Source organism: Chiloscyllium punctatum, chromosome 22, assembly GCF_047496795.1.
Source record: "Chiloscyllium punctatum isolate Juve2018m chromosome 22, sChiPun1.3, whole genome shotgun sequence".
Lineage (NCBI taxonomy): Eukaryota > Metazoa > Chordata > Chondrichthyes > Orectolobiformes > Hemiscylliidae > Chiloscyllium > Chiloscyllium punctatum.
The window spans coordinates 92,578,336-92,603,566 of record NC_092760.1 but is presented as its reverse complement, the minus strand read 5'-3'; the positions used below and the strand labels follow the sequence as shown (position 1 = coordinate 92,603,566).

General features: G+C 42.2%; 1 protein-coding gene across 1 annotated transcript in view; it reads left to right on the top strand.

Annotated features, from left to right (window-relative positions):
- LOC140493855 (SH3 and multiple ankyrin repeat domains protein 2-like) overlaps positions 1 to 25,231 on the top strand; it is a 1,358,365-nt gene that overhangs the window by 508,020 nt on the left and 825,114 nt on the right. The window lies entirely within an intron of this gene.

Genomic DNA, 25,231 nt, shown 5'->3' with positions numbered 1-25,231 from the left:
TTCCTGGGAGAGATGGAAAACCAGATTTAAAACCTGGATCAGTTTGCAGGCTGGTACATCTGGGGAATTCCTCTATGACCCTCCAAGTAATCAAAGATAGTCCATGAATTCACGGTGTTCATGGTTCTTGTTATAATGTGCCTCCACTGTCCTGGAGGTGGTTTCAGTTACACAAGCAGCAGAATGCAGGTAATGTTTGAAGGAACTATTCTGCACCAGTTCCAGCCTAGTCTGACCTTCTAGACCTGACAACGGACCTTGATCTAACCTAGATACAACGTAAAATATCACCTTTCCCCCCTTGCCTCTTTAATTGAATAAACTATAAAATGAAGCACAATCTATTCCCTTTATGATCTATTAGGGACCCCCTCAAAGTATATTAAGAAGATAGTCTGGAACCTTATTTTAAAGGCAAGCATCACATGTTGAGTTCTGGATGCAATTTGATTTGGGGTCAAACTATCACACTTGAAACAAAACACACTTTATTCTTACACTATAGTTAAAATACAGATACGAGAGTGAAGAAATTGGAATAACTTAACTCGACTGGAAAACTTAGCAGAGTAATAGATTATTTAGCTACTAAACAGTAAGTGGTCCAATATAGTAACATCCGTTATCATATCCTTAGCAAAGGCAAATTCAGTCAAGAAGATTGCTCACATGCAATACTCTAGTCCAGCAGGAAAGAATATTAAGAGAAAACTCTGTGTGTGTGTGTGTGTGTGTGTGAGAGAGAGAGAGAGAGAGAGAGAACTAAAATGTTGTGCTGTAGCAGGGAGAGATGTATAGCAGCTTTTAAACTCCAACAGCTACTGAAAGCTAAACTAAAACCCTGATTCTGTGGGAGCTTGACCCCATCCCTTCAGGCTGCTTCTGTTTTTCCAACTTTAAAAATACACAAACTGGTTACGTTATTAAGTTTGGAGAAGAGCACTCATCTCCTCTGTCTCGAGCTTTCTCCATTAAAGACCAGGACAAAATAAACCCCTTAAAGCCATAGCATTGTCACACATCCTAACAATCTTGACCTGATTATTCCTGTGTTGACACTTCTCTGAAGTGTAGAGTCCCATTTCATTTGGGCCGATCTTAATCATTAGTGATGTTAGGAATGAATTCTAACAACCGGGATGAGCAGTTAAAATTCTAGGGTATAGTAGGCTATGGACCAGGTGTAGATCAACGGGATTAGTGTAGTTTGGTGTTTGTTGGTCAGCATAGACACAGTGGACTGAAAAGCCTGTTTCTGTGACTAAATCACCTTTGTCAGTACCCTTTCCACTTTAATAAAAGCAAAATACTCCAGATATTAGAAATCTGAAACAAACATAGAGAATAAAAGAAGGTTCATTCTGGACTGGAAACTTTATCTCTGTTTCTCTCTCCACAAAAGCTGCTCAACCTGTTGAGTTCCTCTGTGTTTGATTCTTGATATCACTTCCTTGAAGAGACAAAAACTAGATACAATAATCCAAAATAATTCAAAACTAAAATAGCTGCAGAATCAATTGGTGATTAATGCCCATACACATTGTATTTGTGAACCTCCTAATTCTGAGAGTCTAGGACCAGAAGATAGTCTCCGAAAGGGGAGTTATCCATTTGGTATGGGATAAGGAGGAATTTCTTAAATCTGCAAAGCTCTTTGCTGCAGATGGCTGGTATGACTAGATCATTAAGTATAGTCAAGTTGAGATAGAAACATTTAATCAATAGGGGGTTGAGGGTTATGAAGGAAAGGCAGGAGTGTGGAAATGAGGAAGATCAGATCAGCTATTATCTTATTCAGTAGCAGAGCAGAATTGATGGGCTGAATGGCCTACTTCTATGGTCTTTAAAAGTTCAGGCACAATAATACCCAGAACTTTTACTTTCTGAAATTTATTTAAGCATCAATTAGTGAGCCCATAAGGAATGGGTGACTCAGTCTGTCCATGCAATGGGACTGTCTGTTCCTCAGGTGTGAAGCAGAGGAATTGGAGCTAGATGCTCATTATGTTGGACCTCACATTCATGACATATTATCATTTCCAATGGGGCAATGTGAGGGAGGGGAACAGGAAGTCCAACAGGAGGGAGGGGACAGGGAGTTCAAAGTTGATCATCCTGTTTGTTTTTCAAACCAGGAGGTCTGTTACCTGTAGTTCACAAGTGTTTCTAAGTCCTAAATTTGATAAGATCAGGGTTTGCATTCTTAGTCTCTTTTTAAAAATAGATCATGTTTGACTTTATCCAATTTTTGTTTTGTTCATCCACCTTCCTGTGTTTTAGCGACAGAGGGCAATGGTCTGGTAGTAATGTCACTGTGATCAGTAATCCAGACGCCCAGGCTTGAACATTCTGGGTATATATCCACGGCAGATGGTTAAACCTGAATTCAATAAAATTCTGCAGTAAAAAGCAGAAACCATGTGACCGCTGTCACTTGTCATAAAAAAAATCTGATTCATGGATGTCCTTCAGGAAATCTGCCACCCTGACCTGGTGTGGTCATAGAAATGGGGGTGGATTTATAACTGCTGTCTGAATTGGTATGAGCAGGCCACCTAGTTCCAGGGCCATTACAGATGGGCAGTGAATGCTGAGCTAACCAGTGATTCCCACAGCCTATCAGCAGAGAAAATAAGAGGACCAGTATAAATTTCCATCTTCATGAATTCTGATCGAAATACTTCAAACTTCTGACGGAAGTTGCAAAGATCAACTTGATTTTCTGCCAAGGTGTAAGTGAGAGTCAGTGCATTGGTTACAAGTGAAGAAAACACTGAAGGAAACTTCCTCTAAAGGATGATGTGTGTCCTTCAGATGATCGGACTCACCAATGACACACCTGTCCAACTCAGAACAAGGATATTGCTCTTCAGGTCAAAGGGGGACTCAGTGCCTGGAGTTGGAAAGAGTTTCCTTCCACTAACACTGTGTAGCACGAAGCAAGAAACTCAGAAAGGTTGAGGAATGGGCTGACAGCCAGGAAAATTAACTCAGAGGAACAAATAGATGCAATCTGTGTCATTTGTACAATTTGGCAGAAGGGATTTGAACTCAGCTCTGTTACTGTATTCTCAGTAATCAGTAATGTTAGTGCAGGACTTCTCAATAACCAGTAATGTTAGTGCACAACATTCTCGATCATTAATAATATTTGTGCTGTGTATTTTCAATGGTCATTAATGTTTCTCAGTAATCGACATTGTTAGTTCTGTGATGTTAACATCATGTGTTCTCAGTAATGAGTAATGTTTTAATGACTGAGGGATAATCATCTAACTGATCATTCTCTTCCACTTTCTTACAAACATGATCATTGACTATTTTGTGTGAGAGTTAAGGTGAACTTGGTGACCATCTGATCCAAATGACTGTATATGTAACAGCACAGAATCCCTTTAGTACTGAACTGAACTGAACCTAACCTCAATGTCTGTGCTTACATCTCTGGAGTGGGACTTGTTCCCATGACATGCTCATGTGGATGTGAACACGGTGCCATGGCTAATGTAGAGCTGCAGAAAAACGGTGAAAAAATAGCACAGAATCTGAAATTGGAGATGAAAAGTAGGGAAACAGGACAAAGGAACTGGAACGAGATTGAGAAACTGATGGACGGGATAACACTGATACCAAAGCCAAATGTCACAAATCAGCTGAATTATTCAGTCAACAGAATGTCAAATCTTTTAAGTTTTAATGCACTTTCTCACATTAAAGATTTTCAGGTATGTATTTCAAACTATGATTATTTTAGTATGACATTTAGTGATTTAAATGAAGCTGCAGGAATCTAATTTCAACAATGGAAGAAGCACCATGTTATTTTTATCTATTCCTTGGCTATCAAGTTCATTAACAGTGAAAATCTGTTAATTTCTTAATCATCTGCATATTGCAATATATTAACAAAGTACTTTACTAATAATAGGAAATATGGATAATTATGAGTACCTTGGCAACCATTGCTAAAATATTCAAACATGAAACAGTTGTGCCCAAATTTCATCTCAGGTCTTTCCTGGTTATACCACAAGTAGTTGAAAAGGTGCATGATGGATATTTTCTAATCAAACTTATTATGCACCTCTGCAGCAAGAGGGACATGAACCAGTACCTCCTGTCTCAGAGGTAAGGACACTACCACTGCACCACATGAACCCCTAGAAGAGTGCATGATACACAAACAGAATACAACCGGGTTTGCGTGGTCCCTCTTACGTCCATCGGTGTTGCCACAATTATGTAATTAATTCATCCTTAAGCAGCAGACAGAATTGGGGGGAGCAGGGGCATGAATTCAACAGTAAAATAGAAATTATCTTCAATTGCAACCGACTCACTGCCACCTGCTTCTGGCCTAGGATAGGAAGAGTTGAGGCAAGATTTTAAAAGTCAGGAGTCTGAAAGATTTAAGGAAGAGGGCTGTCGTGCATATTGCTTGTTGGACACCCCATTCACTGCAGTGTGACTATCACCGCATTACAGTTTAGTTCCTTGTTGAATATTCTGTTACAATGTTTGATGTGAAAGGAGGACTGAAAAAGATTCTCATTTAAAGAGAGAGTGACAAGGGGTTAGTTGCCTAAGGTGTTGAATGTTTCTTTCACTGATCTCATTGACCAAGCCTTTGTCTCTGGTCTGAATTACATTTGTTATGGCTTTGGTTGTGTTCAATTGAAATGCCTCAGAAATATATTTCTGTGGTTTTGTTTCCATTGCTTGAGGTTAATGAAGAAACTGTGGGAATAATAAGGTGACTGTGGGAATGGCAACTTGACACGACTGTGAAAGTATTAATTAAAGTTGGCCCAACTGGATGAGTAGAGACTGGGAAAGACTGGCTTTTATTTGTTCACAGGATGAGAGCATTGCTCATTAGACCAGCTTCTATTGCCCATCCCTAATTGCCCAAAGGGCAGGTAAGAGTCAACATTGCAGTTTAATGTGGATAAATGTATGGTTATCCACTTTGGTGGCAAGAACAGGAAGGAAGATTACTACCTAAATGGAATCAATTTAGTTAAAGGGGCAGTACAGAGAGATCTGGGTGTTCTTGTACACCAGTCAATGAAGGTAAGCATGCAGGTACAGCAGGTAGTGAAGAAGGCCAATAGCATGCTGGCCTTCATAACAAGAGGGATTGAGTATAGAAGCAAAGAGGTGCTTCTGCAGCTGTACAGGGCCCTGGTGAGACCACACCTGGAGTACTGTGTACAGTTCTGGTCTCCAAATTTGAGGAAAGACATTCTGGCTATTGAGGGAGTGCAGCGTAGGTTCATGAGGTCAATTCCGGGAATGACGGGATTACCTTACAGTGAAAGATTGGAGCGACTGGGCTTGTATACCCTTGAGTTTAGAAGACTGAGAGGGGATCTGATTGAGACAGATAAGATTATTAAAGGATTGGACATTCTGGAGGCAGGAAACATGTTTCCGCTGATGGATGAGTGCCGAACCAGAGGACACAGCTTAAAAACACAGGGTAGACCATTTAGGACAGAGATGAGGAGAAACTTCTTCACCCAGAGAGTGGTGGCTGTGTGGAATGCTCTGCCCCAGAGGGCAGTGGAGGCCCAGTCTCTGTATTCATTTAAGAAAGAGTTGGATAGAGCTCTCAAGGATAGTGGAATCAAGGGTTATGGAGATAAGGCAGGAACAGGATACTGATTAAGGATGATCAGCCATGATCATATTGAATGGTGGTGCAGGCTCGAAGGGCAGAATGGCCTACTCCTGCACCTATTGTCTATTGTCTCTATTGTCAATAACTACATTATACACTTCATGGTGAGGTCCTCGGGAGTGTTGCTGAACAAAGAGACCTTGGAGTGCAGGTTCAAAACTCCTTGAAAGTGGAATTGCAAGTAGATAGGATAGAGAAGAAGGCGTTTGGTATGGTTTACATTATTGGTCAGAGCATTGAGTACAGGAGTTGGGAGGGCATGTTGTGACTGTATAGGACACTGTTGGAATATTGCGTACAATTCTGGTCTCCTTCCTATCAGAAAGATGTTGTGAAACTTGAAAGGGTTCAGAAAAGATTTACAAGGATGATGCCAGGATTGGAGGATTTGAGCTATCGGGAGAGGTTGAATAAGCTGTGGCTGTTTTCCCTGGAGGGTTGGAGGCTGAGGGGTGACCTTATAGAGGTTTATAAAATTATGAGGGGCTTGGATAGGATAAATAGACAAAGTCTTTTCCCTAGGGTGGGGAAGGCCAGAACTTGAGGGCATAGATTTAGGGTGAGAGGGGAAAGATATAAGAGACCTAAGGGGCAACTTTTTCACGCAGAGGGTGGTACGTGTATGGAATGAGCTGCCAGAGGATGTGGTGGAGGTTGGTACAATTGCAACATTTAAAAGGCATTTGGATGGGTATATGAATAGGAAGGGTTTGGAGGGATATGGGCCAGGTGCTGGCAGGTGGGACTAGATTGGGTTGGGATATCTGGTCTGCGTGGACGTGTTGGACCGAAGGGTCTGTTTCCATGTTGTATATCTTTACGACTCTACATTGCTGTGGGTCTGGAGTCACATGTAGACCAGACCAGCTAAAGTTGGCAGTTTTGATTCCTGGAGGAGTAGTGAACCAGATGGGTTTTCCAGTAATAGACTATAGTTTCATAGTCATCATTGGACTCTTAATTCCTGATTTTTAAAATAATTGAATTCAAATTCCAGCATCTGTCATGGGAGAACCTGGATCCCTGGAACCCAGTCCTTGATTCACTGGATTAATGATCTTCTAATAATCCCACTAGACCATCTACTCACCATATCTGTTAGAAATAAGCTATTTAGCTTCTGTATTAGAATCATGGAGTCATTGAAACAGGTCCTTCAGCCCACCATGTCCATGCTGACCAATAATCACAAAAATATTTAATCCCATTGACCTGCACTTGCTCCATAGCCCACTATACTCTGGCATTTTAAAGGCTCATACAGCTGCTGCTTAAATATTATAGGAGCATCTTCCTCTACCCATCTCAGGCAGCATGTTTCCACCACCCCTTTGGGTGAAAAATACTTTCCTCAGATCCCCTCTAAACCACTTACTCCTCACCTTAAACTGGTGCCCTCTGGTCTTATCGTTGCTGCTAACTCCCTTGTCTCACTCATGCTCACCTACAGTAAACTGCGGTTGCAGTTTGTAGACTTGATACATTGCATCGTGCCTGGTGAGTGAGCCAGGGAGCTGGTCTGTGCTTTATAAACACTGCTCTCCAATGGTAAAAGATGAAGCATCCTCAAGCAGCCTGAGGAAGATACTTGCACCATCGAAATTGCCTGGTGTTTCTATGCAGTTTTTTACTCTTTGACATAACAAAGTGTAAGAATTCTCTCTAATTTCTGCAGTGTCTCTGAAGGACAGGTGCCTTCTCACTGTCTCAAAGGGAAGATTAGATATTTAGAAGTAAGATCCTTTGCTACTATATACTAATTAACAGAGCTGTCCTCCCACCTTTCCTCATTTCCTGTTCTTGGGGAAGCAAACACCTCGTGCTATTGTTGCTGTATGATTAATCCAGAGGACCAGATAAGTTTCTGGGATCCCACCTTTGAATCCTGCCACGGCAGCATTCAAATTCAATAAAGATCTGGAACTAAAGACAACCATGAAACCAGGAAAAATCCCAACTGGTTCATTGACATCCTTTAGGGAAGGAAATTTGTCATCTTTCTCTGGTCTGGCCTGCACATGACTCTATACCCACAGCAATTTAGTTGACTCTCAACTGCCCTCTGGGTAATTAGGGATGGGTAATGAATATTGGCCCAGCTTGTGATGCCCATACCCTGTGGATGGATAAAAAGTGTTTGAAAGATATTAATGGTCATGCCCCAGCTTTGGTCACTACTTAATGCAATAAATGTGTCCAGTATTGCAATAAAACCCAGATTGCTCAAAAGCCTCAATGTCCAAATTAGCAGTATTTCCATGATTTATTATCAGACACTGGCATAGGTATCTGGGTGGCCTATATAACTGATATTGCTCAGATCGCCTAAAAGTACCTCCTCTGACTTTTCATTCCTAAACCCCATCTCCATGGCAACATGAATCAAATGGGTCAAAATGCTAATTAGCCTCGCTTTCCATCTTGAAACTAAATAGTTTGAATCTAATCATTTATAAAACCTAGCATTCGGAACCAAACCTTGTGCTGCACAGAGACTAACGGTTGACTCAGAGTCTGCACAGATGTTCTTGCTGTTTTGTACAGACCTAAAACTTGTACATTTTCCCTGTAAGATGACACGCAACCCACCTTTAACCTTTGACTACTAAGCCATCCAAATGTCTCATTGGGGAAAATCAGAACAGGTCACATGACTCCCTAATGCGTCCATTTTCCACTGAGTTAAAAAGACAGAGTCCCAAAACATAACACTCCTCTACATTTCAATATCATTTAATAGCAGGAACATCAGTACGGCATTGCAATGCATGGAATTTGTTAAAAGTTAGACAAGATATTTCTGAGTCAGCTCAAGAGATCAATTGTTCCACTGGACTTGGCTGGCTCATTTAAACAGCAAGGAGGTAAAAACAATGACTGCAGATGCTGGAAACCAGATTCTGGATTAGTGGTGCTGGAAGAGCACAGCAGTTCAGGCAGCATCCAAGTAGCTTCGAAATCGACGTTTCGGGCAAAAGCCCTACATCAAGAATAATGAAGGGCTTTTGCCCGAAGCGTCGATTTCGAAGCTCCTTGGATGCTGCCTGAACTGCTGTGCTCTTCCAGCACCACTAATCCCGAACCATTTAAACAGCATCCATAGATGCTGCCTGACCCAATGTGATCTCCGGTATTTTTTGTTTTCAGTGCAGATTGCAGCATTTGCAGTAATTTGCTCCAACATTGTGCTTTATCTCTGACAGTGATTTTGATTGAGGGATAGCCCGGATATTGCAGAGAACTCCCCTGCTCATCTGGGAAATAGTGACCCAGCAGAGGGCCAATTGGACCTTTGTTTAATCTCTCCCCTGAAAGAAAACTCACCCAACAGTGCAGCATGCTCTCAGTTGTACATGTGACTGTCAGCTGAGAATTTCCTGTTGTTTTTGGGTGATTTTATTTCAGACATTCCCTGATGCTTCCAGTCTGATAGTTTAAGTGAAGCACATTGTACAGTGCTGCTTTTATAATGAGAAATTCTGCAAGCCACAGATGACAGCTTCTTCCAAAGCCCTCGAAACCTCTCAGCAGATGAGGAAGAATTAATGTAAAAATCCCATGGAGTTTAAACTGGATTGTACTGTTTAAGATGTGGTGTCATTTAGGTACAGAGTTGTCCTACATAAACCAACTTATTTAAAGTAACTACTACAACTCCTGTTTAGTGCAAGTGTAATACAGCACAGTGAAGATTTACTGTTAATCCTGTATATAACAGAAAGGCACACAGGATTTCACATGAGCATATTCTGTCCTCACAGTGACAGTGCTACCCATTTGTTACTTGATCATTGTGAGATTTATTACTCTGAGTAAATGGTAGTTCATATAATTGAGAGAATTTTATATGATTTTGCAGATATTTAGATTTAACCCAAAATGAATATTACTTTTATTATGGCAAGAGAAACTGACTGAATTATTTTCTTCTCTTTGCCTTCTGTCTGTGAGCAGTCTGTTTACATTTGTAGAGTCTGTATTGTGTTTCCCAAACTTCTCTTTTAGTGATGTCAATTTCACAAAATAACTGACAGCAGACTGCCTTTAGGTTGGAATTGGCATTATTATTTATTCATGTAATCACCATCACCTTCTCCAGGGCAGCTAGGGATGGGCAGTAAATATTGGCCAAGTGACACCCACATCCCATGAAAGAAAACAAACCAAATACAATAGCTCACACAGAGACACAAGATCCGAAAAAAAAGAGTTTTTAAATGAAGAGAGTTAAAACAAATGAAAGTAAAGATAGGGTAAAGTTAGCATATTTCCAGAAGACCTACATGGACTTTAGTAAAGCCTTTGACAGGTTCTGCATAGTAAAGTTACATCACATGGAATTCAGGGTGAGCGTGCCAGTTGGATATAAAATGGGTTTAATGGCAGGAGACAGAGGGTGGTGATGGACGGCTGTTTTTCAGACTGGATGCCTGTGACCAGCGGTGTTCCACAGGGATTGGTGCCAGGTCCATTGTTGATTGTCATTTATATAATGATTTGGATGAGAATTTAGGAAGCATGGTTAGTTAAGTTTGTGGATGACACCAAAATTGATGGTTTGGCCAAAAGTGAAGAAGGTTGTCTAAGATTACAAATAGACTTGATCAATTGGGCTAATGAGCTGAGGACTGGCAGATGGAGTTTAATTTGAATAAATGTGAGGTGCTGCATTTTGGGAAAACCAAACAAGGACAGGACTTATACAGTTAATGCTAGGGCCCTGGGTCGTGTTGTCAAAAAAAAAACTTAGGTTTCAGGATCATAGTTCTTTGAAAATTGCATCACACGGAGATGGTGGTTAGGAAGGCATTTAACATCCGTGCCTTCATTGTTCAGACCATTGAATATAGGAGCTGAGATGTCATTTTGAGATTGTACAGGATGTTGGTGAGACCACTTTTGGAGTACGGTGTACTGTTCTGGTTGCCCTGCTATAGGAAGGATATTATTAAATTGGAGAGGGTGCAGAAAAGATTTACCACGATGTTGCTGGGACTGGAGGGTTTGAGTTATAAGGAGAGGTTGAATAGGATTTGAGGGATGACTTATCGAGGTTTATAAAATCATGAGGGGGATAGAAAAGGTGATTAGTAAAGGTCTTGTATAGGGAGTTCAGAATGAGAGGGCATATTTTTAAGGTGAGCAGAGAAGATTTAAAAGGGGCCTGAGGGGCGATTCTTTCAGACAGAGGGTTGTTTCTATGTGGAATGAACTGCCAAAGCAAATGGGAAATACATGGAAAGTTATAACATTTAAAAGACATTTGGACAGATACATGGATAGGAAAAGTTTAGAGGGATATGGGCCAAACCCAGGCAAATGGAACTGGTTTAGTTGGGAAACCTGGCTGGTCTAGAAAAGTTGGGCAACTTATTTTGTGCAATGACACATCACCGAGATGCCAGCCAGTTTTGATGAGAATCTGATTTCTCTAACTATTTTTAATATATTCCTTTTTTTTAATCTTTAGCTTATCTTCATCTCCTTCTGATGTTGAAATGATTCTAAGAGTTTGGTCTTAAATAATGAGAGTGTTTATCACCTTTAGCCATCACAATTAAATGTTTGACCATTATTCAGTTTGAAGATGATTCAACTGAGAGAGTTCAATCTGGAGAGATAAGGGTGGAGGGATTATTAATGGATGGAATTTGATGTTGAGTAACATCATTCCTGAAAACCACCAAAATGCCCAGAAAAATCACCGAATTAGAACTGCACCTGGAACCGCCGGGATTCTGATTCCTGGCTCCTTTAATCACAGAAACTTATAAAATAGGACCATTCAGCCCTTCAAGCCATTCACCATTCAATAGGATCATGACTGATCATCCAATTCAGTTCCCTGTTCTTGCTTTCTCCATATAGTCTTGAAGCAGGGAAAAGATTATTCAGTCCATCCTGTCTGTGCCAGTCATCCAACACCTATCTACTCTGTTATAATTCTCGAGCACTTGACATGTAGCCTTGTGTGCCATGCCATTTCAACGATTCATTGGAATTGTTCTTAAACGTCTTATAGGTTTCTGGCTTGCCCACACTTTCAGGCAATGACTTCATGGATTCATAGAGTCATAGAGATTTACTGAATGGAAACAGACCCTTCGGTCCAACCCGTCCATGCCAACCAAATATCCCAACACAAACTAATCCCACCTGCCAGCACCTGGCCCATATCCCTCCAAACCCTTCCTATTCACATACCCATCCAAATGCCTCTTAAATGTTGCAATTGTACCAACCTCCACCACATCCTCTGGCAGCTCATTCCATACACGTACCAACTTCTGCATGAAAAAATTGCCCCTTAGGTCTCTTTTATATCTTTCCCCTCTCGCCCTAAACCTATCCCCTCTAGTTCTGGACTTCCCCACTCCAGGGAAAAGACTTTGTCTATTTATCCTATCCATACCCCTCATAATTTTATAAACCTCTATAAGGTCACCCCTCAGCCTCCCAGCCTCCAGGGAAAACAGCCCCAGCCTATTCAACCTCTCCCTATAGCTCAAATCCTCCAACCCTGGCAACATCCTTGTAAGTGTTTTCTGAACCCTTTCAAGTTTCACAACATCTTTCCGATAGGAAGGAGACCAGATTGGAAGCAATATTCAAACAGTGGCCTAACCAATGTCCTGTACAGTCACAACATGCCCTCCCAACTCCTGTACTCAATGCTCTGACCAATAAAGGAAAGCATTCCAAATGCCTTCTTCACTATCCTATCTACCTGCAACTCCACTTTCAAGGAGCTATGAACCTGAACTCCAAGGTCTCTTTGTTCAGCAACACTCCCTAAGACCTTACCATTAAGTGTATAAGTCCGGCTAAGATTCATTTTCCCAAAGTGCAGCACCTCGCATTTATCTGAATTAAACTCCATCTGCCACTTCTCAGCCCGTTGGCCCATCTGGTCCAGATCCTGTTGTAATCTGAGGTAACCCTCTTCACTGTCCACTATACCCCCAATTTTGGTGTCATCTGCAAACTTACTAACTGTACCTCTTATGCTCGCATCCAAATCATTTATGTAAATGACAAAAAGTAGAGGACCCAGCACCGATCCTTGTGGCACTCCACAGGTCACAGGCCTCCAGTCTGAAAAACAACCCTCCACCACCACCCTCTGTCTTCTACCTTTGAGCCAGTTCTGTATCCAAATGGCTAGTTGTCCCTGTATTCCATGAGATCTAACCTTGCTAATCAGTCTCCCATGGGGAACCTTGTCGAACGCCTTACTGAAGTCCATATAGATCACATCTACCGCTCTGTCCTCATCAATCTTCTTTGTTACTTCTTCAAAAAACTCAATCAAGTTTGTGAGACATGATTTCCCATGCACAAAGCCATGTTGACTATCTCTAATCAGTCCTTTCCTTTCCAAATACATGTACATCCTGTCTCTCAGGATTTGTCCAACAATGTGCCCACCACCGATGTCAGGCTCACTGGTCTATAGTTCCCTGGCTTGTCTTTACCGCCCTTCTTAAACAATGGCACCACGTTTACCAACCTCCAGTTTTCTGGCACCACACCTGTGACTATCGATGATACAAATATCTCAGCAACAGGCCCAGCAATCACTTCTCTAGCTTCCCATAGAGTTCTTGGGTACACCCAATCAGGTTCTGGGGATTTATCCACTTTTAACCGTTTCAAGACATCCAGCACTTCCTCCTCTGTTTCTCTGGACATTTTACAAGATGTCACCATCTATTTCCCTACAGTCTATATCTTCCATATCCTTTTCCACAGTAAATATTGATGCAAAATATTTATTTAGTATCTCCCCCATTTTCTGTGTATCCACACAAAGGCCACCTTGCTGATCTTTGAGAGGCCCTATTCTCTCCCTAGTTACCCTTTTGTCCTTAATATATTTGTAAAACCCCTTTGGATTCTCCTTCATTCTATTTGCCAAAGCTATCTCATGTCCGCATTTTGCCCTCCTGATTTCCCTCTTAAGTATACTCCTACTTTCTTTATACTCTTCTAAGGATTCACTCGATCTATCCTGTCTATACCTGACATATGCTTCCTTCTTTTTCTTAACCAAACCCTCAATTTCTTTAGTCATCCAGCATTCCCTATACCTACCAGCCTTCCCTTTCACCCTGACAGGAATATACTTTCTCTGGATTCTTGTTCTCTCATTTCTGAAGGCTTCCCATTTTCCAGCCGTCCCTTTACCTGCAAACATCTGCCTCCAATCAACTTTCGAAAGTTCTTGCCTAATACCGTCAAAATTGGTCTTTCTCCAATTTAGAACTTCAGCTTTTAGATCTGGTCTATCCTTTTCCATCACTATTTTAAAATGAATAGAATTATGGTCGCTGGCCCCAAAGTGCTCCCCCACTGACACCTCAGTCACCTGCTCTGCCTTATTTCCCAAGAGTAGGTCAACGTCTGCACCTTCTCTAGTAGGTACATCCACATACTGAATCAGAAAATTGTCTTGTACACACTTAACAAATTCCTCTCCATCTAAACCTTTAACACTATGGCAGTCCCAGCCGATGCTTGGAAAGTTAAAATCCCTATCATAGCCACCCTATTATTCTTACAGATAGCTGAGATCTCCTTACAAGTTTGTTTCTCAATTTACCTCTGACTATTGGGGGGTCTATAATACAATCCCAATAAGGTGATAATCCTTTTCTTATTTCTCAATTCCACTCAAATAACTTCCCTGGATGTATTTCTGGGAATATCCTCCCTCAGTACAGCTGTAATGCTATCCCTTATCAAAAATGCCACTCCCCCTCCTCTCTTGCCTCCCTTTCTATCCTTCCTGTAGCATTTGTATCCTGGAACATTAAGCTTCCAGTCCTGCCCATCCCTGAGCCATGTTTCTGTAATTGCTATGATATCCCAGTCCCATGTTCCTAACCATGCCCTGAGTTCATCTGCCTTCCCTGTTAGGCCTCTTGCATTGAAATAAATGCAGTTTAATTTATTAATCCTACCTTTTCCCTGCCTGTCCTGACTATTTGACTCACTTCTGTTCTCAGCTGTACCTGTCTCAGATTGATCTCTTTCCTCACTATCTCCCTGGGTCCCACCCTCCCACCTTACTAGTTTAAATCCTCCCGAGCAGCTCTAGCAAATTTCCCTGCCAGTATATGAGTCCCCTTCCAATTTAGGTGCAATCCGTCCTTCTTGTACAGGTCACTTCTACCCCAAAAGAGATTCCAATGATCCAAAAATGTGAATCCTTCTCCCATACACCAGCTCCTCAGCCATGCATTCATCTGCTCTATCCTCCTATTCCTGCCCTCACTAGCTCATAGCACTGGGAGTAATCCAGATATTACTACCCTTGAGGACCTCTTTTTAAAATTTCTGCTTAACTCTCTGTAATCTCCCTTCAGAATCTCAACCTTTTCCCTTTCAATGTCATTGGTTCCAATGTGGACAATGACCTCCTGCCGACCCCTCTCCCCCATGAGAACATTTTGCACTCTCTCTGAGATATCCTTGATCCTGGCACCAGGGAAACAACACACCATTCTGCTTTTTCTCTGCTGGCCACAGAAACATCTGTCTGTACCTCTGACTACAGAATCCCCTAACACAACTGATCTCTTGGAACCCAACGTACCCCTCATCTCATTAGAGCCAGTCTCAATACCAGAAACTTGGCTGTTCGTGCGACATTCCCCTGAGAATCCATCACTCCCTACATTTTCCAAAACAGCATACCTGCTTGAAATGGGTATATCCACAAAGACTCTCACCCTTCCTGGAGTTAACCCATCTATGTGACTGTGTCTGACACTTACCCCTTCCTATAACTGCCATCCATCACATACTGTTGCTGATGCAAAGTCCTCATCGCTTCTATCTGTCTCTCCAACTGATCCATTCGATCTGATAAGATTCGCATCCAACAGCATTTATGGCAGATATAATCTGCAGTAACCCTTAAACTCTCTTTAAACTCCCACATCTGACAAGAAGCACATATCACTGCAAAGGCCATTTTTGCTCCTTCACAATCGACAGACGCAGAAAATAACACTGTCTTATTCCTCTACAAACACTGCCCCAGGTTAAATTAATAGTTATGGCTTATATTTTAAGTTTAATCAAGAAACTTATCTCCAAAAACATATAATCAAGAAAGAATCCACTATACTCACTCCGGCAGCCTTTCTCTTGGACAGACTTAAAACAACAATTAACTTATCTGATTCTGTGCAGTGAACTTCACCCAACAGTTCCTCCAAGATTAGTTGTGAATTTCACTATTTGATAATTTTCCCAGATGCACTCCGATGTCCAGCGATACACGAATTCCAAACAGCAAAGGCAGTAACTGCGCAGGTTTTCTCTTTCTCTCTCTCTCTCTCCTGCACTGACCTCACCATGTGCTTCCTTTGTCTGCTCTTCTCCCATTTAAAACTGCTGTTGTTTTGACTTCTTTTCCCCAAAGTTCCAAAACAATGCAACAGCATATAAAACAGTAATTGCTGCTCCTGGAATTTGAGGAAATCACCTCCAACACCTAAAATACCTCAAAAAAGGAGCAGCTCTTACAGCCAGAAATTTTTCCCATCCTCCATCTTGGATTACCCAGAACACAAGACCAATATCCTTTGGTGAACATTTCACGAAACCTCCTGCTCCTTGCCTTAAAATTGTACCCGCTGATTATTGTCCCCTCTACGAAAGGGAATGTTTCTCTCTATCTCCTGTATCTGTCTTCCTTAGGATATTGTCCACCTTAATTAGATCACCCCTCTGCCTTCTCTGCTCTAACGAAAACAGCCCTCATCGTTCAGTCTCTCTTCATAGCTGAATAGTTCCAGACAAGGCAACATCCTGGTGAGTCTCCTGTACACTCTCTATAGTGCAGTCACATCCCTCCTGTCGCGTGAAAACTAGAACCAGATACAGTACTCCAGCTATAACCTAGCGAACATTAATACAGATCTGTGATAACTTTTTGCATTCAGTGTCTCAACTGATAAAAGAAGGTATCCCCTCTGCCTTCTTAACCACCTTATTTACCTGTCCTGTTGCCTTCAAGGATCTATGGCCATGTACACCAAGGTCCCTCTGATCAAAAAAAACAAAGAACTGTGGATGCTGGAACTCAAACAAAATAGAAAGTTCTGGAAAAACTCAGTAGGTCTGGCAACAGAGGGAAGATCAGTTATCTCTCAATTCCAGGCCAGGGATTGGCTGGTGCGCATGGATGGGAAGGTGCAGAGGAGGATAGGCCTGTATCATTCCTGCTGACCACCAATGGGTCCACAGCGGCACAGCCAGTCAGACTGGATACTCACTGTAACACGGTTCAGTGTTGTGGCCCACAGTTCTCTGCTATGTTCTCTCTCAAAAGCTCACTCTGTTAGGACTGCATTTCTATATTTCACTGTCATGGAATCCCTACAGTGTGGAAACAAGCCATTTGGTCCAACAAGTCCACACTGACCCTGTGAAGGTATCCCACCCAATCCTATTATCCTATATTTACTCCAGACTAATGCACCTAGCCTACACATTCCTGAACACCATGGGCAATTTACCATGGCCAATTCACCTAACCCGCACACCTTTGGATTGTGGGACAGACAGTCACCTGAAACTGGAATCCAATCCAGGTCCCTGGCATTGTGAGGCAGCTGTGCTAACCACTGAGCCACCATGCCACCTCCATGGCCTATGTGAGAAATTGGAAAATATTGAACTTCTTGGAGAATTTCTGGATCAAACAGAGTTTTTCCTTATTAAAGGAGAAATGAACTAATTTAGTTTCTTGGAAATAAGGTCAGCAGTTTAATATGAGGTTTAATCTATCTGCTAACAAAGAAATTAATTGACTTTGGGAAAAAAGCCAAGCACACGGTGGCTCAGTGGTTAGCACTGCTGTCTCATAGCACCAGGGTCCTAGGTTCGATTCCAGCCTCAGGCGACTGACTGTGTGGAGTTTGCACGTTCTCCCTGTGTCTGCGTGGGTTTCCTCTGGGTGCTCCGGTTTCCTCCCACAGTCCAAAGATGTGCAGGTCAGGTGAATTGGCCATGGGAAATTGTTCGTAGTGTTAGGTGCATTAGTCAGAGGGAAATGGGACTGGGTGAGTTAGTCTTCGGAGGGTCGGTGTGGGCTGGTTGGGCCAAAGGACCTGTTTCCACACTGTAGGGAATCTAATCTAATCAAAGCTTTTTGGGATGTGAAAGATGGGGTCTATTGCCCATAATTACCAGAGAACCTGGCTTTGGAAGAGACTACAGGGTCTGAGCTGTTGGTTGCCTAGCAACACTTTCTGGACTTGGTTTCCGGGAAGCCAAAGAAAGAAAACCTCCAAGTCTTGCAATGAAAGCTGCAAGTCCCTCTCTTCCTTTCTTGGTTAAAGTATTTGGGAATCTGATAAAGTTTCCACTCTTCAGTATTTTGACTACCTTGTTAACTCTGAGAAGCTGAACAGGAGTCACTTTCCAAAGGCTTGGAACCAATTTGATTTCTGTCTGAATTGAAGCCTGGTTGGAAGATCTTCTATCAGTCTTTGACTGTCAGCAACTTGATTTTATCAACAAGACACCCAGTAGACCATGAAAAAGCATCAAATTTTATCTCTTGATTGACAGACCATTGGCCAATATAGGTGGTTTTCTTTTGCCCTTATCAAAGTATAATCTTTGCAGAATTTGTCATTTTTTAAATTTGTGTGAATGTATCTGACTTGGGATTAAAGGGAATGTCATTCTAACTTGAATTATAATGTAAATATGAATAGTTCTTCCATTTTTTAGTAGAAACTATGAGGAACTATGCTTTACATTTGGACATTATATCCTGACAGGTGCCTTAAGACCTTTCCAACATTAGCACCATGAGATGTTAGTGCACTGTCCTCCTCTGGTTGAAGTCTGAGTTGTGTTGTAGCTTTGTCTATGTTAGTCGGAGGGTTTTGTAAAGGTGTCATGATCCATGTAGGGAATGGGTCATCTTGTCTTCCTGTATGAACAAGTTCTCTGTATACACATACATCATGGCAGTTCCCTATATACATGTACATCACAGCAGTTTCCAATATACATGTACATCACAGCAGTTTCCTATAAGTATATACATCACGACAGTTTTGTATATACATATAGATAACAGCAATTGCCTATATACATGTACATCACTGCAGTTTCCTATATACATATACATCACAGCAGTTTCCAATATACATGTACATCACAGCAGTTTCCTATAAGTATATACATCACGGCAGTTTTGTATATACATATAGATAACAGCAATTGCCTATATACATGTACATCACTGCAGTTTCCTATATACATATACATCACAGCAGTTGCCTATATACATGTACATCACATCAGTTTCCTATATACATATACTTCATGGCAGTTTCCTGTATACATATACATCATGGCAGTTTCCTCTATACATTTCCTATAAGTATATACATCACGGCAGTTTCGTATATACATATACATCACGGCAATTGTCTATATACATATACATCACAGCAGACTCATATGTACATGTACATCACTGCAGTTTCCTATATGCATATACATCATGGCAGTTCCCCGATATCAAGCACAGACATCCAGAGTTTGGCTTCAATTGTCACAAATCATTGCAAACGTTATGGAGTGAAAGACTTTCCTGTGAGAGGATGCTCTCGGTGCAATGGGAGGACAGTCAATTCCATCCTGCAGTGATGGGAATCTCAGAATAATAACACAAGTTTATTGATGCAGTTTCTGAGCCCTCACAGCCATCACACTAAAGCCTCATGTTAAACCCTCACACAGTGGACAGGAAAGCTTCCCAAGGAGTTTAATGTCCTGCCCCAATAAGGAGCTCTGACATGTGAGCCCTTCTCCAGTTGTATATTGCACATCCAAAGTTTCATGTTACATTAGAACAAGAATTTTCTCAGTACGCCACCCTGAACAACCGCCACACCCTCTGCGAATAAAAAAGCTTCCTTCTGCATCACAGCCCATGCACATATACACACTCTCTCTCTCTCTCTCACATGCGCGCACACACATTCACTCACTCACTCACTCTCTGGCAGTTAGGAAGCATTGAGATGTGGTTAGTAAGACCATAAGACATAGGAGTGGAAGTAAGGCCATTTGGCCCATCGAGTCCACTCCGCCATTCAATCATGGCTGATGGGCCTTTCAACTCCACTTACCTGTCTTCTCCCCGTAGCCCCTAATTCCTTGTGGCAACTTCAGGTTCTACTTTTAAATGCCTTGTTCTTCTGGCACCTGTTTAGCATCCAGGACAAGGAGGCAACTAATGGGCACAGTGTAATGCTTATGATTCATTGAAGCCATGATCTTTAATCTATGTTAATCTATGTTAATCTATATTAATCTATGTTAATCTATATTCTTAGGCAATGAATGCCCTGTTGATGAAATGCAAATTGAGTGACATTACTAAACCAGTAGAGGCATAATTACTGCAATTGGCCCTCACTCAGTTTCAAAATCAATTTGGTAAAAACAATAACTGCAGATGCTGGAAACCAGATTCTGGATTAGTGGTGCTGGAAGAGCACAACAGTTCAGGCAGCATCTGAGGAACAGAAAAATCAATTTGTTTTACTCCACTTCTAAAGAGAAAATGATAACGAACTCCATCCATTTAGCAAGTGCCTGCTGCAATTTTGTGAAGTTGTTGTTTGCTCTGACACAGTGAAGGACCATCCTTATCACATTCTTCGTGTTCCCATTGGTTTCTGTCCCTGAGATCGATCTCTGTGACCTTGCAGATACCCTGGACTCAAGTTGCTAATTTTTCCCAGAAGTCCTTGCATTGCCCACTCTATTAATTCCCTTACCATCACTGACTGTCCCCCACCCCCAGACTGAATACTCAACAGCAGCCTGACCTGTGAACCCCAGACTTGCTGTACAGGACTGACTGTGGCCCTGGTATTAGCAAGTCACTGACTCACCATTTTGATTAGATTACTTACAGTGTGGAAACAGGCCCTTCGGCCCAACAAGTCCACACCGACCCACCGAAGCGCAACCCACCCATACCCCTACATTTACGCCTTACCTAACACTACGGGCAATTTAGCATGGCCAATTCACCTGACCTGCACATCTTTGGACTGTGGGAGGAAACTGGACCACTCGGAGGAAACCCACGCAGACACGGGGAGAATGTGCAAACTCCACACAGTCAGTCGCCTGAGGCGGGAATTGAACCTGGGTCTCTGGCGCTGTGAGGCAGCAGTGCTAACCACTGTGCCACCGTGCCGCCCACCACAGCCAATCCTTTGGACTGGATTTGAACAGACCCTCCCTCAGCTCAGTGAGAGTTCTGCCCTTTTGAGTTTCACACAGGGCCAATTATTGATATATGTGCAGTATGTTTGCCACATAAATGACAGGTGTATGCTCCACATGAGTGTTTGACATGGCATGGTGCTGCAGAACAGCATGTTCCCCCCCCTCTCTGACTGATCGATTGACTGTTCTAAGCTCCTTACAAGATGTATGTCTGAATCCTGCGTCGGTGTCTGCCCATGCCTGCACACAACAGGACTTGATAGAAACACACCAGCCTCTGGTCTTGCTGAGCTGCCAAGTGAAGGCTGGAAGTGATGTGTGACTTGCTCTGAGAACAGGGTGATGCTGTGCTCAGAGTCTAGAGTGTGGTGCTGGAAAAGCACAGCTGGTCAGGCAGCATCCAAGAAGCAGGAAAATTGACGTTTTGAGCATGAGCCCTTCATGAGCTGTGCTCAGGCTGGTGGTTCGCGGTTGCTGATTGACATGAACAAGGGGTTGAAGAGGATTATGACCATGGAGCAAACAGTGATATCTTGCTGGAGAAGCACTTGGGCAATGCTGGGTCAACCAGTCAGCATCTGCTGGGACTCACACTGCTGGGGACAGAGAGGAGAACAGGAAAAGGGCTGACCAGAGGAATAGGAAAAGCAAAACCTATTTTATATCAGAAATGGTGTTGGCATGCCACTTTTCTCTCCTGTTAACGTTTAAAACTGACGGAAATAATCCCTTTACCTTTAACTGAGTTTAACATCACTTCATCCTGACAAAGATTCATGTAATTTTAAACAATCAGGGTTAAGAGTAAAGGAGAAATTACTTCAGTTTTAACTATTTAACTACTTAGCTATTTAACTTGCCCATCTTTTTGAATGCAGCAGTTCAGCACTATCAGTACGAAAATTAATATCCTTATTCTTTCATTCCTTGTAATAACAGCATATATTGCCCATCCCGAGTTACCCAGAGCGAAGTTAAGAGTCAACCACATTGCTGTGGGTCTGGAGTCACATGTTGGCCAGACAGGGTAAGGATGGCAGATTGCTCTCCCTAAAGGGGATTAATGAATTAGATGATTTTAGACAACAAATATTGACCATGGAACTTTCTGGTTTTGCAGCAAAGTTGTGCCATTTCCTTCCTGAAGAAAGTTGGGTGTAACTGATTTAGACCGATTTCCTTGATTACAGACACTCATTCTGAGTGTGATATAGTGATCGTCAGGCTCTGCCACTCTGTCTACCTTCACACCACATCAACCAGTTTCTTTCACCTGCTTCAGTAATGCATTAATGGAGGGGTCAGTACTGTTACCAATGTGAGACTTTAGATTAGATTTTACCCTGACTGCTGTTCACATGTACCGATGGAGAGTTGCTGTGACCTAGTGATTCAGCATTGATTGCCTAAGACTCCATTACAAACATAGACTAGTAATGAACAAAACTTTAGTTTATTGCCAAGTTTGGTTGTATTAAAAAATGCACAATTATGTAAAATTATGTAAAAAATGTTAGCACCTTTTCTGACCAATTTCATTGCAGTTAACTAAACCAATCATTCCTCAGTGCCTCAATATTAATATCATTGTTCTTGTTTCAAATTTGTCCCTGGCCTTGTTCCTCCTCAGCTCTGTCTTGGATGTGAATGTATTGGAAGGTGTACAGAGGAGATTCACCAGGATGGAGAACTCTCATGATAAAGAATGGCTGGATGAGCTCAGGTTGTGATTTTTAGACTAGAGCAGACAGGAGGGGGATCTGGCTGAGATGTCTAAAGTTGTGAGGCATGACCAAGGTAGACAGGAGAGAGCTGTTACCCTCAGTCAAAGGGGCCACACTTTTAACATGAAAGGCAGGAGGTTTAGAGAGGACTTGAGGAAACAGCTTTTCACCCAGAGGGTGATGGAGGTCTAGAGTGCACTGCCTGGGGGAATAGTAGAGTCAGGAAAGTTCATGACCTTTACAAAAGTTCTTGGATCAGTACTTGACATGTCAAATCATTCAAGGCTATCAGTCAACTGCTGGAAACTGGGATAAGTGCAGTTTATCACAGACCCATTGGGCTAAAGAGCCCCTTCTGAAGACTCCATGACCTTTTGACTGTGTGATCTGCTCCACCCTCACACTCTTCTGTGTTCTTCCGATCCTCATGTCCACTCTCAAGTTTTATCATTCCAGCCTCAGCTACCTTAAGCCTCTGGAATTGTATCCTTGGTAAAGCTCTCACATCTCCCTCTCTCCGTCTCTCTCTTTCACTCCCCCTTTCTCGCTTGTTTTCTCTCTCTCTCTCTCACTCTTCGCCTCTCTCTCTCACTCTCCCTCTCCCTCCCCCTCTCTCTCTCTCATTTTCCCTCTCACTGTCTCTCCCCCTCCCCATCTACCTCTCACTCTCCACCTCTCTATCTCTGTTGCTCTCCCACTCTCCCCCCCACTCTCTCCCTCTCACACTCTCCTTCTTTCCGTCTCCCTCCATGCCTTTCTCTCTCTTTCCTTCTCCCTCTCCCTCTCTCTCTCCCTCCCTCTCTCTCTCTCCCTCCCTCTCCCTCTCTCTTTCTCTCTCTCCCTCTATCTCCCTCTCTATTTCTCTCTCTCCCTCTCCCCCTCTCTCTCTGTACTGTTTTCAGCTGCTCCTTTAAAACCTACTCGTTTGATGACTGGTGAGACATCAGCTGTGCTTCTGTGTCCCATTTTGTTTGATAAATATTTTGGTGAAATGTCTCGGAATATTTCAATACAGTACATTAAAGCTGCTCCATGAATATACCTTTGCTGTTTAAGGCTCACTGATAGTGCTCGCTTTCGTCATTCACTAAGACTGGAGATTGACCCTTTGTTGAGAAACACGGGCTTAGCAGGGATATGATTGATGTTGTTAAAATGATGAAAGGATTGTGTTAAGATGAATAGGTTTTTCAACAGTTTTAGACGATGATAACAAGACCAGGCAATGTGTGTATGTAATATCCTGAGGCTGAAGTTACACTAAGATACTTCTTCACAAAGAGCACTCACTGTCAGATGAATGACCAAAGTCGCTGGTGATCACAGAGCCCAGGCAATAAATGGAGTTTTCCATGACCCTGATGCAGCCTGTATTTTGATCTTCTCTGACAGAACATCATTTCTCTCCTTCATGTCCAGCATTGCCATCAACCACTTGGAGGTTTCTGTTTGTTGATGAGTGTCTATCCTGTGATGATACTCAGAATGAATCTGCATTGATGGAGACTGACATATAAATGGGGAGCAGGAGCTCACCCCAGCAGCCTGCCCTGCCATTCAATACAGTCATGGCCAATCATTTAGTGGCTCAGATTCAGTACTTTCCTCTCCAACCCCACCTCAACCCTCAGTAAACCATTGAGAATCTAGAACTGATGCTAGTAATGATGTCTGACACAGGTGGTGGGAGTTTGTGGAACTGGGTGTGCAGTGCGGTGGATATACCTTGTTTCCCTGCCTGATTGCTATTAGGCTGGGGCTCAAAAACAACAGGAACTTCCAACAGTTTCCACATATTGCTCTCAACACTAAACCATCCGGATCCCAGCTTTAACCCTTACTCTGTGTTGTGATGATTGATCAGAGCCAGCAGTCATATATAGTTGGACTGATTTTGAACCCCATCTCAGACACTTTTTGTTTGAGCAGGGAAAGCCCTGTAAAGATTCCCATTCCTGATCCCTGTCTCTATATATTTAGGATGAACTTGACATGTCTCACCCAGTATAAATCCAAGTCACAGCTTCAATCATCATCTCTGTCACATGAGCTGCTTTTGCAAGAGACATTTATCACTATGACCACATTCTATAGTCACACAGAAACACCACAGTAAGGATGCTCAAAATGGATCTTGTGGGCAGGTTCGAAACCAGATAGCAGAAATCCAGCAGGAATCAAAATAATTTCTTTCTGAGCACTCTTTTGAGGGAAAAAATCTTAGTACGTTCACTTTTTCAAGGGCTACGCTTCGATTTTCAGGGGCTAGTTTTTGGTTTCGGGGGCTCATTCTTTCATTATCAATAACTGCTTTATGAAGTCTGGTAGTCACATAGTCAGATTCTTTATACATGCTGAGTTTTCTTCCCGAGATTACTCATTTCAATCAGTAAGGTATTGGGAAGGCCAAATGGAGAGGCTTTCTCTCTCCAAGATTACTTAAGCTTTTATTCATCAGAAAATAGTTGACTTGTTCATGATAATCATTCCGCAGATTGCAGAGTGTTACTGAATGCTGCATTTCATGTACACTGTGATTCTT